Here is a 14,024-nt window from a genome sequence, read left to right as displayed (position 1 = left end):
TTTGAGTGAAGAGATATTTTTCCTCCAGGTTGAGGCCTGGGTGAAAGAATTTTTCCTTTTCCCTTCAGTTGGGAAAGGCAGCTGATCGTCCTCTTGGTAAGTACATACTTTATTTTCCATCAGCACTTGTGTTTATTTGGCTTTTGCATATTCAACACTTGCATTTAATTGGCTTTTGTATATTCAACATTAAACCGAGTCACCTAGATAAGTTTAATTACAAATGGGCTCTCAAAGTTCAAAGACATGCCAAGATATATTTTGAGATTCCAGCTGGTAACATGTTCAAACATTATAGGGATCATGCAGTCTGTTGTTCTTAAAACTAAACTAAAAGACCATGGCAATAAAATCATACATTCCAAATAAGACTCATATCTCAAGGGATATCTTGAGGCTAAAAAAACCAAACCCAACCCGGACTCAAAGACTGACTAGCTATAAAATACTATCTCAAAGTTGGTTGAGACTCTCCTCTTTGGAGCTTGCCCCTCCCCTTCTTAGAATTCCTTCTTACTCTCTTGCTCTAAGCTAACTCTCTTTTTCCAAAACTCCTCAGCTAGGCTGGCATGCTGACAATTTAAGTAAAAAACATGTAAAAACTAGCAGATATTTAAAAAAATATTATTTTGACCTTCGTGCTGTTTCTTAAAAGCAAAAAATAAAATTCTCATATAAAAGACCCCCTTCCCATACTAAAAGGAATGAGGAGATTCTTATCTTAAAGGGCAAAAAATTGAGACCAAGACAATACTTTACAGACACTGTTAAAAAAAAAAATCTCTTGGCCGGGCGCGGTGGCTTATGCCTGTAATCCCAGCATTTTGGGAGGCCAAGGAGGGCAGATCACGAGGTAAGGAGATTGAGACCATCCTGGCTGACATGGTGAAACCCCATCTCTACTAAAAAACACAAAAAATTAGCCAGGCGTGGTGGCAGGCACCTGTAGTCCCAGCTACTCGGGAGGCTGAGGCAGGAGAATGGTGTGAACCCAGGAGGCGGAGCTTGCAGTGAGCCAAGACTGCGCTACTGCACTCCAGCCTGGGTGACACAGCGAGACTCTGTCTCAAAAAAAAAAAAAAATTTCTCAGATTCAGGTTGCAGTGAGCTTTAATCATGCCACTGCATTCCAGCCTGGGTGACAAGGTAAGACCCTGTCTCAAAAAATAAAAATAATAAAATAAAATAAAGAAAAAAAAGAAAAAAAGAGAAATAAAAAATAAAAATAAGAATATAAATATAAATAAGGCCAGGCATAATGGCTTACACCTGTAATCCCAGCACTTTGGGAGACTGAGGCAGGCTGATTGCTTGAGCCCAGGAGTTTGAAACCAGTCTGGGCAACATGGCACAATCCTGTCTCTACAAAAAACACAAAAATTAGCTGGGTGTGGTGGCATACGCCCGTAGTCCCAGCTACTCGGGAGGCTAAGGTGGGAGGCCTGCTTGAACTCCAGGAGGTGGAGGTTCCAGTGAGCTGACATTGTGCCACTGCACTTCAGCCTGGGTGACAGAGTCAGACCCTGTCTCAAAAAAAAAAAAAAAAAATTAAAAATTAAATAAATGAAATAAAATTTCTCAGATTCATATTTCAGAGGCTCGACTTTTGCAGTATCTTGCTACCTGTGATTTATAGGTCATACATCACTGCATTTAGCATTTTCTCCCCTTAAAAAGGCCTGAGATGATAACTCTCTCCTTCAACTTTGTCATCAGCTCCTGAACTTTTTCTCCAGTTCTAACTCTGCCATTATGGCCTGACATGAAAATGTTTATCTTAATGGCCTAAAAAAGCAATGTTTTCCTCCAATATAATTTGATTCTGTATTCCTCACTTTCCTTGATGTATCTAAATTGTTACTCTTATAACCTAGACCCATTCTTCCTATGTCAGATTAAATTCAAACAATCTTTTCATCAGGTTTGACTTCCATGTTATCTAAATGAGATTCCCTTTAGAAAAAACAATCACACTGTAAGAGGTTTTTCTTTACCTTTTTGGTAAAGAAAAAGACTTTACATTTCACCATGATAATTTTCTGCATTGCCTTATGTTTTTGATCACTTTTAAAAAACTGAGCTTTAAAAGGATTAAGGTTTTAACATCCATGTAACTTTTTTTTTTTTTTTTTTTTTTTTTTTTTTTTTTTTGAGATGGAGTTTTGCTCTTGTCGCCCAGGCTGGAGTGCAGTGGCATGATCTCGGCTCAATGCAACCTCTGCCTCCCGGGTTCAAGAGATTCTCCTGCCTCAGCTTCCCAAGTAGCTGGGATTACCTGCCACCACGTCCAGCTAACTTGTATTTTTAGTAGAGATGGGGTTTCGCCATGTTGGCCAGGCTGGTCTTGAAATCCTTACCTCAGGTGATCCACCTGCCTCGGCCTCTCAAAGTGCTGGGATTACAGGTGTGAGCCACCGTGCCTGGCTCTACATTACTTTTAAAGTCTTCTGATTATCACGCTGGTTAAATAAATGGCTATAATTTTACAGTAACCGGTAATTCTGTTTTTTTTCCCCCTTTCTAAGAGATGGAGGGTCTTCCTATGTTGCCCAGGTTGGCCCCAAACTCCTGGGCTCAAGAAATCCTCCCACTTCAGCCTCCCAAGTGGCTGCAACTACAGGCACATGCCACTATGCCCAACTGTAATTCTGTTTTCATCAAATATTTTCAGCCTTTTAATATCTTTGAGAAACTTCCCCAAAATCAAACCTAAGTTGTCTTTTTTTTTTCCCTCAGAGACAGTCTTGCTCTGTCACCCAGGCTGGAGTGCAGTGGTGCAATCTTGGCTCACTGAAGCTTCCACCTCCCAGGTTCAAGTGATTCTCCCACCTCAGCCTCCCGAGTAGTTGGGACTACAGGAATGCACCACTGTGCCTGGCTAATTTTTGTATTTTTTGGTAGAGATGGGGTTTTCACCATATTGGCCAGGCTGGTCTCGAACTCCTGTCCTCAAGTGATCCACCCACCTCGTCCTCCCAAAGTGCTGGGATTACAGGTATGAGCCACCATGCCCAGTTCTGATAACTTTAAAATCAACAGACTCAATACAAATTTCCAAGACTCTAATAAAAAAAAACCTAATAGATTCATAAAACTACTAATAGAGATCAAATAGGAGTTAATTATGAGATTAAGTAACTAATGTTTTATGACTTTTATTTAAAACATTGTTACTTTATGCAAATACTTTGTCTCCCCAATTTAAAAAAAATTTCTCTTAAGCTATGTATCATTTCCAACAAGTTGATAAAGTGTACTTTTGTAAACAAAGATAAAAACATGTTTTTTCTTTTCCTTACTTAATCCCTCCAAAATTCAAAAACTATTTCTAAATATTCTTAGGACAATATGGTTATTTACATAAACCCAATAAAATTCTGCTCTTAAATGTTAGTTATATTACCAAGGCTTTGACTAAAATGTCATATTTAAAAATACACATAAAATGCCTGACTTCAAGGGTTCCCAGCCTTATAGTAAGTAAATAAAACTGTCACTTTCTGGCAGGCCCAGAAACTTTAAGACTATAAATAAATGTAAAGTCTGCCTTGGTTTGGCTTCCCAGCCGCAAGACTGTTTAAATGTGAGATTCCTATATTTCAATAGGAAATATTTTATTTTTCAATGTAAAAAATAAATTATGTTCCCAAAAGAAAGCTATAATATACCTGTTATTAGAATATAACTCTGTACACTGTTTTCAAGTTATTGTTATCTATTTTTGAGTAGTCTAGGTCCTAAAATCTCCCAAGTTCCTACAATCCAAGTTTCTTTCATAAAATTACTAAAACGGGAATTGCTCTGTTCCTAAAGCCCTATAAGCTAAAACCTGAGAAATTTTTATAAACAAGTTTTGTGCCTGTCGGCCTGATGTATAGGCCACATAGAAAGTTCACCAAACTGTCCAATGCCCTAACCAGTGACATTCAAACTACAAACCAGGATGAGAAGTGGACATTGTCCAGGCTGCAAACAGCTTTTCCTAAGATGTCAAAACAAGACTCCACATATCATGAGACCCTTACTTCCCTTAATGCTCCTCTTTTCATTTGATAAGATGCTGTAATTAAAATTTCACAGTCAATAACTGTTCTTGATAACCTGACAAAATCTGACCTAAAAAATCCTTTTAGGACTAGGCTTGGTGGCTCATGTCTGTAATCCCAACACTTTGAGGGGCCGAGGCAGACGGTAGTTTGAGCCCAGGAGTTTGAGACCAGCCTTGGTGACACAACGAGACCCTGTCAAGAAAAGAAAAGAAAAGAAAAAAGAAACGAAAAGAGAAGAGAGAAAGAAAGAAAGAAAAGAAGGAAGGAAGGAAGGAAGGAAAAACAAAAGAAAAAGAAAGGAAAGAAAGAAAAGAAAGAAGGAAAAGAAGGAAGGAAGGAGAGAGAGAGAAAGGAAAGAAGGGAAAGAAAGGAAATGAAGGAAGGAAGGAAGGGAGGGAGGGAAGGAAATCAATTATATTTTTTAAAAAATCCTTGTAGTCAGACCAAATCAGAATCCAGCTCAGGTGCTACACAGTTTATGCCTGACCCCAAGCTCATGAATCACAGGCAGTCCCACCCAGAAGATGTAGATATGTACAGCACACTAGAAACTGAAGCAGACTGCAAAAAGAGACTGCATAGACAACTATGAGATGTGTGAAGTTGCAAATAATTATTTTAAAAATCATGTAATCAAGATATGAACACCAATGAGATTAAAATCTGAAAATATGTACGTGTGTGTATATACATATACATATTTATACATATGCACATGCATATCTGCTCTAGCTTTTCTGAATTAATGTCAGTTAAATTGGAATGGTATGTGGAAAGATGTGTTCCCTGTTTTGTTTTGTTTTTTCCGTTTCCTAGAATAAAATATCCATGCTTTATGGCACAAAAAAAAAAAAAAAAAAAAATTCCTTTTAGTACACCTAGTGGACAGCTTAGACAATATCCCTAACACAACTTACTGTTCAAATTGTACTGGTGGTCCCTTTTCTAAAGTTGGCAATTTTCTGTTTAATGCAAGCAAGTCATAAAATACTACTTAATGACAACTACAGGTCTCACCCAGTTTCCACTATGGTTTTTGTTTTTGTTTTTGAGACAAAGTCTCACTCTTGTTCCCCAGGCTGAAGTGCAATGGCGCGATCTTGGCTCACTGCAACCTCTGCCTCCCGGGTTCAAGTGATTCTCCTACCTCAGCCTCCCGAGTAGCTGGGATTACAGGCGCCTGCCACCACACCCGGCTAACCACCATGGTCTTTTAATTTGTTTAGTTTGTTGCCCTTAGTCTTGGGCTCTTAGTTCAAAAGCATTTTACAAACTAAATTTATTATATTGTTGTTATTTTTTATATTATAACTTTTAAGGGTTTTTTTGTTGTTGTTATTGTTGTTTGCTTTTTTTTTTTTTTTTTTTTGGGACAGGGTCTCACTCTGTCACCCAGGCTGGAGTGCAGTGGTGTGATCATAACTCACTGCAGCCTTGACCTCCTGGGCTCAAAAGACCCTCCTGCCTCAGCCTCCCAAAGTGTTGGGGTTACAGGTGTGAGCCACCATGACTGGCCAGCTTTGTTCTTACTGCTTGTTTAATCTTTATAATGCCAGCTCTCCCAACAAAGTAATGTTAACCCAATCCTTCGAGATGATTGCTAATGCTTATAGAACTGTTAAGATAGAACTTGATAATTGACTCTAGAACAATGTACCCTAGGAACACTTTTCCTTCTGGACTCTGCTACTCAAATGTGGCCCAGGTCACTGACATAAGCCCCTATACTTCCCTGCTGATGTGGGACAGAGACAACCAGAACAGGTCCATCCTAGCTCTGAGGGACAATTAAGCTAACTTATAAGTAGTTAATTGGCAATGCTTTCAAAAAAAGATCTTAATCAAAAGGGGAAAATGTGAAAGTGGATCATATTAATTGGGTCATGCCTCTCATATCCAACTAAAATGGAGTTGAGAGACCAGGGAAAAAAAAAACAAGGGACATAACATTGCTCCAAAAATATAATTCCCTACAAGCCTGGCTTTTGAAACTGCCTGTTGTAGCCTAAAGCCAGTTTTATCTAATAGCTACTGAAACAAACCTACTGTGACTCTAAGACTCATTTTACCCACTGCTGTCACTCATTAATCAGAGCTTGCCAGATCTCCAAAACTTTACTAGTCCTAATGATCTTTCTCCAGAACAAAATGTAACATTTCTCCTGTTTACAAAACCTCCAACCTTCTCATTGTTCTTCAGACATATGGAAGACTGCATGTATGCATTAGGTCTGCATGTATGTACCAAATTACAATTCTTGCTTCTCAAATAAGATGTTTTAAATATAGAGATTCACCTTTATACTTTATTTTACCTCGACAGCTTTGATAAAAAGACAGACAATAACAAGTATTGGCAAAGCTGTGGAAAAATTGGAACACTCATACATTGCTGATAAGGATGTAAAATGATATATCTGCTTTGGAAAATAGTCCAGCAGTTCCTTAAAAGGCTAAACATAGACTTACTATACGACCCAGCAATTCCACTCCTAGGTATATGTATATACCCAGGGGAAATGAAAACATACGTTCACACAAAACTTGTACACAAATGTTCCTAACAACGCTATTCATAATAGCCAAGTCTACGGGGATACCACCCCAAATGCGCCTGATCTCGTCATAATAGCCAAAAAGTGGAAACAACCCAGTTGTCCACCAATTAATGAGCTGGATAAATAAAACATGGCTAAGCAATACCATGGAATATTATTCAGTCATAAAAAGGAATGAAGTCATAAAAAGGAAACCTCAAACCTCAAAAACATTATACTAAAGTGAAAGGAGCCAGACAAAAAAGACCGCATATTGTATAATTCCATTTATATGAAATGTCCAGCATAGGCAAATCCATAGAGATTAAAAAGTAGATCAATGGTTGCCAGGGGTTGGGGGAGTGAGCAAGGGGAAGTGACTTTTGATGGGTATGAAATGATAAAAATGTTTTAAAATTAGATAGTGGTGATGGTTGCACAACTCTTTAAAGACACTAGAAACCACTGACTTGCATGTTTTAATTGGGTGAATTTTAGGTATGTAAATTACATCTCAAATAAGAAGTTTTAAAAATGGAGATAATGTCTACTTCCCAGAACTACTTAGAGAATTTACCGAGAGACCATATATGAGAGACATTCTCTAAATGCTTATTTGTTAAGTAAGTGGTACAGAAACCAGGTCAGGATGTAAAAGAAATCTTCCCTTTTCCAGGACATAAATGGAGATGATAAACTTCGCAGGACTGCATTCCAAATTTCCATGCCAGGTCCAATTAGATGATCCTTCAAGGGATAGAATTATTTTCAGTTAATGGTTTCTCAACTTATTTTATTTGAGGTAGAAATCTGAGAATGAGATAGAGATTCAGACCCTGACAAGTTAAGACTTGTAATCCTGCTCAATTTGAAACTCTGTGAAAACAATTTCATCTTGTATCTACCTTCCCCCTTCCGGGCTTTTGCCTTCCCTCCACTCAGCTCTTTTGCCAGAAATGAAAGCTCTTCTCTGAAAGGAAGAGGGTGGAAGAGCTAGTGTGATTTGTTTGGGCATGTCAAGATGGCTAGATCTCTTCACTCTACACACTGGCATGCTTTCACCTCCCATGGTTGGCCCAGAGCCCAGGTGGTTTTTTTTTTTAAATTTTTTTCTCTTTTAAAAGAAGGCTGGTAGTTTTATCCAAAGATCCTTTTGACACTGAGAGGGACCACTTGGATCCCCGAAATGCATCTGTTGCTTTCAAAATACCCTTTAAATAATTGAAAATGACTGAGAGGACATATGAACAGATCTACAGTATAGAAATAATCTGGCTATAGGCAGGGTGCCGTGGCTCACGCCTGTAATCCCAGCACTTCAGGAGTCTGAGGTGGGTGGATCACCTGAGGTCAGAAGTTTGAGACCAACCTGGCCAACATGGTGAAACCCTGTGTCTACTAAAAATTCAAAAAAATTAGCCGGGCATGGTGGTGGGCAACTGTAGTCCCAGCCACTTGGGAGGCTGGGGCAGGAGAATTGCTTGAACCCGGGAAGTGGAAGTTGCAGTGAGCCGAGCCCATTGCACTCCAGCCTGGGTAACAAGAAAGAAACTCTGTCTCAAAAAAAGAAAAAAAGAAATAATCTGACTATGTCTTATTGAAGAATATCACTTATTTATCATACTCATTATTGAACATCTATTTCAAAACTAAAATGTGAAAAAATGCCCAAATATCTAATGTACACTATGGGAATCTCAAAGATGTATCCTTTTTTTTTATTTTCTTTTTGAGATAAGGTGTCACTCTGTCACCTAGGATGGAGTGCAGTGGTGCAATCATGACTCTCTGCAACCTCAACCTCCTGGGCTCAAGTGATCCTCCCACCTAAGCCTCCTAAATAGTTGGGACTACAGGTGCACACCAGCACACCTAGCTAATTTTTATTTTTGTGTGTGTGGAGACAAGGTCTCACTATGTTGCCTAGGCTGATCTAGAATTCTTGGGCTCAAGCAATCCTCCCACCTCAGCCTCCCAAAGTGTTGGGATTACAGGCATGAGTCACTGAGCCCAGCCTTCAAGGACATATTCTAACTCCCATTTTGGAAAAGAGAAGGGCTTCTGCCTTTTACCTTATATACTTCATTCTTGTTGAAATTTTTTAAAAACATTGAGAATGTATTACTTGTATAATAATAATGATGATAAAAACAGTGAAGAAAGAATATACAAGGAATACAAAAGGGGAGACATTTATCTTTGCCTGTGTAAGATTAAGTTCTCTATCTGTAAACTCTATAGGGTAACCGGAACTCAGTGACTTTATACATAATTCTCTGCCTGAAGAAGCTGTTATTGAGTACCTGGGAGAAGCTGCTAGAATGACTAAGTCAACCACTGCTTCTCAGTAAGAATAAACAGAGATACACACAGTTTTTCCTAAAATTAAATTTAACTCCTAGGGTATTGAGTTCTCAGATTGCTGTGATAGATAATATAGACATCAGAAATTTCTAAGTCAGGCATCAATATATAGCCGTTGAATGAACTGCTGTATTTTATTCTCTTCTGCTCTCCACCTAGACTGCAAAGTTGGTAAGACTTTATAAAAGAAATATAAAACATCAATAAATTAAGCAAAAATACACTATAACTTCCACATGGAGCCATTTGGGCAGCTCAAAAAAGGAAAACTTTAAAAATACACAGTCCCCACAACTGAATGCTACTCAAACCACAGCCAGGCACTCCCCATCCTGTACTACAGGACAAGTGGGCTGGTCTTGTCTGACTGGGAGCCCAGAATGGCTTTGTTCCTGTAGTGCTTTAGGCCCAGGCAAACTACATTGGCAATGCAGGTGGGAAAATTCAGCTATTTTCTTTAATGGGAAACTCACCTGAAGCCTTGGCTTTTAAGTGCATATTACAAACACCAAAAACATCAATTAGTCCAAACTTGTCCATCATCTTGGGGAGCTGAGAACAGAAATTACGCCTCTACCCCTCATGTTCTTCATCACCAAATTAGCTAGTAACTGATTTGCACACCAACGAAAATTACTAAAAACAAACACAACACCAACAGCTGCGATTTTGATAGCAGGCCCTAGAGGCTAATGAGCTCAGTGGGTTAATCAACTAAGACGCTTATTCCAAACAGCAAAGTGGTCACATTAGAATGACATGCCACCCATTCCCAAAAATCCAGTCTTAAAAAAAATAAATCAATGAAAAACATCTCCTTGACAGTAGTACAGTTTCTTGGGGAAAGTACAGGATGACTTGTGTTCTGAAACTTCTGAATTATAAGCACTTTAGGTTCTTGTTTCTTTGATTTATCTGACTTCCGTAAGCAAAACTTATGGTCATGTGGCCTCCTGGACCACCAGGCCTATCTCAATTCCTGCCCTCTTTGGCCTCTCAGCTGCAGGTAATTACTTTCTCTCTTGAAACCCGTTACTCTTAGAGCTTTCGTTCTCACCTAGTTGTCCTTTACCGCTTTGGGTGGTCATTTTGTCTCTTTGAAGAATTCTCTTTTTGCTTTTGAACCTAATTACAACTTTCAGTTAATCTAAAGTGTTTTGTATTTAGGAGATATACAAAATTTTTGTTGAATAAAGAAAGAATTTGGCTGGGCACAGTGGCTCATGCCTGCAATCCCAGCACTTTGGGAGGCTGAAGTAAGAGGATTGCTTAAGTCTAGGAGTTTGAGCCTGGGCAACATAGTGAGACCCCCATCTCTACAAAATGTTTTTTTAAAAATTAGCCTGATGTGTGTTGGCATGCATCTGTAGTCCCAGCTACTCGGGAGGCAGAGGTGGTAGGACTGCTTGAGCCCAGGAGTTAGAGGTAACAATGAACCATGATCATGCCACTATACTCTACCCTGAGTGACAGAGCAAGACTCTGTCTCTAAAAAAAAAAAAAAAAAAATTCCAGAATTCCAAGGCTCAGGCCTTCTTTGCTATACGATTTCCCCTCTGCATGCTCTCTTAAGCTTCAAGTACTGTCTGTATAGAGCATATCCACATTAAACCCTGAAAGAATTAGCCAGTAAGAACCTGCACTTACCTTTGTGCTCACTGACAACCTTGCCTCTGGGAGGTAAACAGAACACATCAACGTGAAGAAGGGCATTACTGCATCAATGCCCTTTGCTATGTGACTTGGTAGTGTGTCCCACTAAAGGGACAGCATATATTTCTCTATCCCTTGACTTTTGGGTTGGGCCTCATGACTTGCTTTAGCCAACAGAATAAGGCAGAATGATAGGATGTCTGCTCCGAGTCAGGCCTGAGGAGGAATTTATGGTTTCTCTTTGACACTTCATGGTTCTCACCATGAGCAGAACAAGCCCTGGTAGGCCACTGGTTCAGGGATGATCAGGAACACATGAAGCACAGCTACCACAGCTGGCCTGAGACCTGCTGGGAGGGGCCAGCTGCCCAGCCAAGCCGCGCTGAACCTTCAGTGGGTCTACAGATGTGTGAGTGATAATAAATGATTGGTGTTTCAGGTTACTGAGTGTCAGGGTAGTTTGTTGTTGTTGCTGTTTTCTGAGAAGGAGTCTTGCTCTGCTGCCCAGGATGGAGTGCAGTGGTGCCATCTCGGCTCACTGCAACCCTCATCTCCTGGGTTCAAACAATTCTCCTGCTTCAGCCTCCCAAGTAACCGGGACTACAGGCACACACCACCATGCCTGGCTAATTTTTGTATTTTTAGCAGGGACAGGGTTTCACCATGTTGATCAGGCTGGTCTTGAACTCCTGACTTCAGGTGATCCACCCACCTCGGCCTCCCAAAGTGCTGGGATGATAGGCGTGAGCCACAGAGTAGTTTGTTAAATATCAATAACTGACAGAATCGGCCTACTCAGGCTTCAGATCTGAGAAGTTACAGAGATCACCACATTATTACCTAGTCATCCAACAGTAGACGTAATAGTGAAGATTCTGATGATGATAACAACACTAAAATATTAATAGCTAACACATATTGAACACTGTGCTAAGCAGTTGCAAGGAATTAACTCATTTAATCCTAATATTAAGCCCCCTTTTTATTAATAAACATTTTATGATAGAATAGTAAACTAATATTGACACTTTATTATCAACTGAAGTTTATAATTTATTCAAATTTCCTTAGTTTTCCCCTAATGTCCTTTTTTTTCTTTTTTTCTGAGACGGAGTCTCACTCTGTTGCCCAAGCTGGAGTGCAGTGGTGCGATCTCGGCTCACTGCAACCTTGGCCTCCTGGGTTCAGGCAATTCTCGTGTCTCAGCATCCCAAGTAGCCGGGATTACAGGTGCCCGCCACCACACCTGGCTAACTTTTTTTGGTGTTTTTTTGTAGAGATCAGGTTTCACCATGTTGGCCAGGCTGGTCACAAACTCCTGACCTCAAGTGATCTGCTTGCTTTGGCCTCCCAAAGTGCTTGGGATTACAGGCATGAGCCACTGCTCCCGGCCCTAATGTTGTTTTTCTATTTCAGAATCCCATCTATCACATTACATTTAGTCATCATATTTCCTTAGGCTCTGACAATTTTAGCCCTCTCCCCTTTAATTAAATTTTATTTTGGCCAGGTGCGGTGGCTCACGCCTATCATCTTAGGACTTTGGGAGGCCGAGGCGGGTGGATCACCCGAGGTCAGGAGTTCGAGACCAGCCTGACCAACATGGAGAAACCCCCGTCTCTACTAAAAATACAAAATTAGCCAGGTGTGGTGGCACATGCCTGTAATCCCAGCTACTCAGGAGGCTGAGGCAGGAGAATCGCTTGAACCCGGGAGGCGGAGGTTGCAGTGAGCTGAGATTGTGCCATTGCACTCCAGTCTGGGCAACAAGAGTGAAACTCCGTCTCAAAAAAAAAAAAAAAAAAAATTTTTTTTATTGTATTTTTTTGATAATAGTTTTATTGAGCTATAACTCACATACCATACAGTTCACCCATTTAAAGTTCGTAACTCGGCTGGGCGTGGTGGCTGATGCCTGTACTCAGGAGGCTGAGACACAAGAATCGCTTGAACCCGGGAGGCGGAAGTTGCAGTAAGTCAAGATTGCGCCACTGCACTCCAGCCTGGGCGACAGAGTGAGACTCCATCTTAAAAAAAAAGTGCATAACTCAATGGTTTCCTAGCATACTCACAGAGCTGTGCAAGAATCTGGGAACATTTTCATCACCCCAAAAAGAAGTCTTGTATCCTTTACCTATCACCCTCAACTATTTCTCCTTTACCCCAGCCCTAGGAAAGCACTAATCTATTTTCTGTCTCTAAAAAATTGCCTATTCTGGATATTTCATGTAACTGGAATCATATAAAATATAGTATTTTGTGGCCAGTTTCTTTCACTTACCATGTTTTCAAGGTTCGTCCATATTGTGGCATGTATCAGTCCTTCATTTTTATAGCCAATAATATTCCATTGCATATATATACCACATTTAGTTTATCCATTCATCAACTGATGGTTGTTTGAGCTATTTCCACCTCTTGGCTATTGTGAATAATACTGCTGTGAACATTCACACACAAGGTTTTGTGCAGACATATGTTTTCATTTATCGGGTATATTCCTGGGAGTGGAATTGCTGGGCCAAGTAGTAACTCTATGTTTATCTTTTTGAGGAACTGCCAGACTGTTTTCCAAAGTGGCAGTACCATTTCACATTCCTATTTAGTCCCCTTTTCACAGATAACAAAAAATTGAAGCCCACAGGGATTAAGTAATTTGCCAACGCATGGTAATGGGATGGCCAACCCAGGTGGTCTGTTGACTGTACCTCGCTGATGGAGCCAAGGGAAACTGAGTTAACTCTGACCTCACCATGTCTGCTTCTGGACCTTTTGGGAAGGGTGCCTTATTCTCTACATCCTCTCTAGATTTGGAGCCCACAAGTTAAAGGGGATGTGGAGAACAACAAAGAACCATAAAAAGAGAAATAAAGTTACTGCAAAAAATTTTTTGATAAGAAAATATTTAATACCCTGAGTTCTTTTAGCTTAACGAGAGAGCAAAGGTGCATATAGACAGTAGTTGAGGCTGGGCGTGGTGGCTCACGCCTGTAATCCCAGCACTTTGGAAGGCCAAGGTGGGTGGATCACTGGAGGTCAGGAGTTCGAGTCCAGCCTGACTAACATGGTGAAACCTTGTCTCTACTAAAAATATAAAAAATTAGCTGGGCGTGGTGGCGGGCACCTGTAATCCCAGCTACTTGGGAGGCTGAGGCAGGAGAATCACTTGAACCCGGGAGGCAGAGGTTGCAGTGAGCTGAGATCACACCACCACACTCCAGCCTGGGTGACAGAGCGAGACTCTGTCTCAAAAAAAAAAAAAAAAAAGACAGTAGCCGACTAACATAAAAGGTTAATGTGATAAGAGTTCATGTGTGAGTCATTCTTTACCTCCTTGAATTAGAGGAAATACGATTTAATCTACAGAATATGTAAACATTAATAAAAACTTCCTCATCATTATGAGACACTGAAACTCTAT

The 14,024-nt window shown here is 40.1% G+C and overlaps 1 protein-coding gene across 3 annotated transcripts in view; it reads right to left on the bottom strand.

Moving 5' to 3' along the window:
• The window catches only part of TANGO6 (transport and golgi organization 6 homolog), a 242,128-nt gene that overhangs the window by 141,412 nt on the left and 86,692 nt on the right, over nucleotides 1-14,024 (bottom strand). The gene's annotated exons all lie outside the window — the stretch shown is intronic.

Source organism: Pan paniscus, chromosome 18 (genome assembly GCF_029289425.2).
Source record: "Pan paniscus chromosome 18, NHGRI_mPanPan1-v2.0_pri, whole genome shotgun sequence".
Taxonomy (NCBI): domain Eukaryota; kingdom Metazoa; phylum Chordata; class Mammalia; order Primates; family Hominidae; genus Pan; species Pan paniscus.
The sequence above is the reverse complement of the archived record's forward strand: the minus strand, read 5'-3'. Positions and strand labels throughout refer to the sequence as shown.